Below are 5,098 nucleotides of genomic sequence, written 5' to 3'. Positions count from 1 at the left end.
CGGCAAGGAGCTCGGTCTCTTGACTCGAAGAGAGGCCTCTTAACAGTCTGGGCTTAGAAGCAGAGCAGGAACGGCAGTTTGCAGGGGGAAGGAGAATGTCTTGTCTGTGGAGGTCAGACAGGCGTCTGACTGCTGTTGTGAGAGTCCTTCTTTTATACCCAATGGGTGGGCTTCTTCAGTGTCTCATATCAGTGTGCTCCGGTGGCCTTCTGGGCTTATCAGGATACACACGCAGGGGGTTACAAGTTACTTATCAGGAGTGCACACGCAGGGAGTTGTTGGTCAGGAGTTACAAGTTATTTGTCAGGAGTTAACATGCAGGGCATTACCAGTTACTTATCAGGGTCTCACACACACACACAGAAATTAAGTTCCTCTTCTAAGTAAAGTTTAAAATTCACTCCAATAAAAAAATGAAATTTGATTATACTATCTTATACTAACTAAACTTATTACTATAACAAACATGAAGCAGATTATTATTGTATATCACGCTGGGAGAACAAAGGGTGAAATATTTAACTGCAGAAGTGTTTGACTATATTCTGCGCAGTGAGAAAACCTGAAGTCATTTTCAAGGTCTACCATTTCCTACTTCTTTTCAGTCGGGTCAAGTTTCTAAGCTTTATAAATCTCCGTTTTCTGGCTAATGAAAAGAAAATAGGATTCCACTGAGTCTCCTATCTACCTACTCCAGGACTTCTGTGAGGATCAAATGAGATGAGGCATGGGAAAATGCTTCACAGACATTTGGTTAAAGTGTGAAATGTTTCCACCTGTCTATAAAGCAGGTTGTGTTCCTGGCCTGAAGAAACTGCAAGGAGGCTAGTCGTTGCTAGGGAGAGGAAACTGGGTGTTGCTATGTGACATCATTACCCAGCACCCACATTGACTGTTTCCAGGCTGGGCTGGGCTGTGGGCTGCATTTTGCACCACGGGGTCTTGGCAGCGTTGGCTGCAATTTGGTGGGCTGTTGCTCTGGGGTGGTGGTGGGGCCTGTGTCACATTTGGGGGAAACCGAGTGTTGCTTTGTGGGTGCCAGGTCTGCGGTGCCATTTCTCTGTGCACATCACAGCAGCTCCTGTGTTGACCATCTGCCACCTGGTGGTCAGTGTGTGTCATAGCGACTGGTCAGACGGTTGGATACTTAGCATATTAACCTTTTATATATATAGACTAGATAGCCAAAAGGTGGAGGCAACCCAAGTGTCTGTCCATCCAGAGGTGAATGCACAAACAAAATGTGGTGTATACATATAATGGAATATTATTCAGTCTTAGAAGGGACAGTTGTGACATGCTGAGGATATTATGTTAAGCGAAATAGGCCAGTTACAAACAGACAAACACTGTGTGATCCCACCAACTGCATTAGTCAGATTCAGAGATGGAAAATGGAGCGGTGGTTGCCTGGGGCTGCTGGCAGGCACAGGGGATGGGAAGGGAATGGTGAGTTGTTGTTTAATGGATACGAAGTTTTCATTCTTACAAGATTAAAGGAGTTCTAGAGATGGTGGCTGCACAACAACATGAGTGTACTTAGTGCCACTGAACTGTACACTTTAAAATGACTGCATTGGTAAATTTTATGTTATTTGTATCCCACCACAAATAAAATTTAGAAAATAAACAAAAAGCAAAGGCTCTGATGGAATTGTTAACAAGCAAGGGCTCGCTGCCTGGTGCCCATAAAAGCCAATACTATAGTACTAGCTTTAAAAAATATATATGTTTTTTTATTGATTTTAGAGAGTGTGGAAGGGAGAGAGAAACATTGATTGGCTGCCTCCTGCACGCCTCCTACTGGGGATCGAGGCTGCAACCTGGGCATGTGCCCTGACCTGGAATTGAACTGGAGACCCTTTGTGCATGGGACATGCTCAACAAACTGACCCACACCAGCCAGGGCTGGTAGCTTTTGAGGAAAGCAAAAAAGCTTTTATTGTGATGCCAACTAGCAAGGAGACAGGAAGCAAGGCTCAAATCTGTCTCTCTCCCAGACCCAGGGTTGGGGGCAAGATTTCAGAGGTCCCAGCACCGGATCTTCCTGGACAATGGACCTGCCCTCTGAAATGTTCCTGTCCTTGCTTCTATGGAGGGAGCAATTAAAGATTCAAACATGTCACATGCGAGTGGAGTGCCCACGGTTTAAACGTGGCTTCCAGGTCTTATTAGAAACAGGATGGGACCGGTTTGAGCTGGTGTTGTCGTTACAGAGTGACCAGTAATCACAGCAGGCTCTGCTTGTGGCTAGGTGAGCCTCTCTGCGCCTCAGTTTCCCCATCTGTGAAACAGACAATGATTGCACTCTTCTTGAGGGGGAGGCGTGGGGTTCATGGAGACCATGTGTGTGAACCCTGGCACAGCGCCTGGCTGGCACAGCTCTCAGGAGGCGTGGTCACTGGGGTCATGCCACTGCTCACGGGCACAGTCTTTCCTCCCAGACGCCCATAGAAGTATGTGGGGCTTCGCGGCCAGGTCAGGAGGACACTGACGGAGAAGAAGGACTGGGCCAGGGTGGTGCATGTGTGACCTCCTGGGTCTCCTGCCTGCCAGGCAGCCTCCTCCTCACTCGACAGCACATGGTCCCGGGGCCCAGGGGAGGACTGTTTCCGGCCCTGGCACCCGGAAACTCAAGGGTATTCCGAGCAACTTTGCTGTTTCCGGAGAAAGCCCTCCTCAGTGGACCCCCAAGGGACACTTCTTGGATGTACAACCTCCACACCCCACTTAGACTCACCGGGAGAGTGGTCATTGCTGACAGCAGTAAGAGTTCATTGTCTTTGTTTTGATTAAACGCTAATGTGATTGGAAAGGCTTCCTGGAGCAGTAATTAATGACCAGCTGGAGTAGCTAGCACTGGAGGAGAAGCCAAAGGCACTGAGCCCCACTGGTCACTAGCCTCCAGGAACTATTAGACCTGGAGAGAATTCCTGGCCGGTACAAACTCTGAAATTGGTAGGAGGAAAAGGTGGGGGGGGTGGGCTCAGCAATTTCTTTTTATGTGCAACGAAAGGTTAAAAGTGGAGCGTTGCATTGCACAGACACACTGCTGCTCTGGGCTGCCCCATGCCTGCAACCAGCTGCACAGCAATTGGACGCCTTATCAGCGGGCAGCTGTCCCAAGCACCTGCACTGAGTCTGCAGCTCCGGCTCCTGCGGAAACCCTCAAGCTTTCACTCCACCTCATTTCCTTGGGAAGTGTTTCTAATTACACACTTCTTGCTGCCTGCTCCAGGTCAGGTCTTCTTGCATACAATGTACGAAATGCATAAAACCACAAAACAGCCAGGGGACCCTGGAGTGGTCCAAATTGCTACCTAAGCATTGCAGGGTGTGATACTTTTGCACGAGCAAAAACACCAGCAAAGGGACAGCCTGTGCCTCCTCGGTAACTCTAGGGGTCAGAACCACGGCTGTGTAACCACACAACTTTCAGCTCCAACTCAGGCGTGTTTATTAACTATTGTAGGTAGTAGGGTCTTTTGGATGATTGCCTGGGGTTTGCCATTTAGGGGACGTCTGGCAATTTAGTTTCCTGGAGCTGAAAACAGTCACCTTTGGGCCCTCTTAGTTTAGGAAATTCTCCAAGATGTAAGGCAAATGAAATCAAGTTAAACCTAAATCCAGATGCTACTATTTGGATATTAAGTTTTTTGTTTATTGGTGTGAGTGTGAGTGTGTGTGTGTGTGTGTGTGTGTGTGTGTGTGTGTGTTTAGTTGAGTAAATTAGAAAATTCTTTAACTCTTGAAGAAGGGACAAAGTAGTTTCTAAAAGCATGGATTCGACTGGACTGGGGCAATCCCTGCCCCACAGAGGGGGTCTGTTCCCACCCCCTTCCCCACTCCACCCTGTGTTCCCTGTGGGACCGAGGGGTCCTAACTATTTGATCATCGTGTGGGCCCAAGAAACTGTAGCCAGTTGAGCACCCAGGCAGTGCCCACTTGGGGAGGCTTGAAATTGATGCTCATGTCAAAACCTGTCCTGCCCCAATCCCACTCCCTAAGGAGTTACAGCAGGAAGTGGCGGCCTACAGAAATGGCGCTTGCTCCAGGCTCCTTCTGCCCACCATTCCCCCCACCCCCTCTCTAAATATTGAACGCCCAGGCCTCCGTCCAGGACAGATTCAAATAACCCTTCAGCCTCATTAGCAATCAAAGAAATTCTTAGTAAAACCGCACTGAAATAACATTTTTCTTTTATCAAATTGGCAAAGTAGCCCTAGCTGGTTCTGCTCAGTGGATAGATCGTCAGCTTGTGGACTGAGGGTCCTGGATCTGATTCCAATCAAGGGCACAGGCCCGGGTTGGGGGCTTGATCCCCAGTAGGGGGCTTACAGGAGGCAACCCATCAATGATTCTCATCATTGATGTTTCTATCTCTCCCTTTCCCTTCCTCTCAGAAATCAATAAAAATATATTTTAAAAAATTGGCAAAATAGTTTTGTTAAGATAATATGCAATGCTGGCAAGACTAAGGAGACTGAAATTGATGTTTAAAGGTGCATGTCAAAGCCTTCAACATGGGCATGCTCTGTGAACCAGCATTTCAACATCCTCAATCTGTGCCAAAGAATTTATTGCTGAGATTTGCCAGGATCTGAACACAAAGATGCCCCATGAAATATTGGCTTTAATAGCAGAAAATTGGGTTAATGTCCAGTAATTGAGACTTGGTTAAGTAAATCATAGCACTACTCTTACTGATATAGCTATTTCAAATGCTGAAATGAAATATTTAATGAAGTGGAAACATATTTATGTTATATAGTTAATTTTTTTTTACATTTTTATTGATTTCAGAGAGGAAGGGAGAGGGAGAGAGAGACAGAAACATCAATGATGAGAGAGAATCATTGATCGGCTGCCTCCTGCATGCCCCCTAGTGAGATTGAGCCCGAAACTCAGGCATGTGCCCCAACTGGGAATCGAAACATGAACTCTTGGTTCATAGGTCAGTGCTCAACCACTGAGCCATGCTGGCTGGGCAGTTAATATTTTATAAAGTTAGTTTACACGGCAATGTAGACTAATTTAATTCATATATATATATATTCCATAAACATAAATGTAATATATATATAAATATTATATATAT

This window comes from Myotis brandtii, unplaced genomic scaffold (assembly GCF_000412655.1).
Source record: "Myotis brandtii unplaced genomic scaffold, ASM41265v1 scaffold460, whole genome shotgun sequence".
Taxonomy (NCBI): domain Eukaryota; kingdom Metazoa; phylum Chordata; class Mammalia; order Chiroptera; family Vespertilionidae; genus Myotis; species Myotis brandtii.
Note: the sequence above shows the minus strand (reverse complement) of the source record.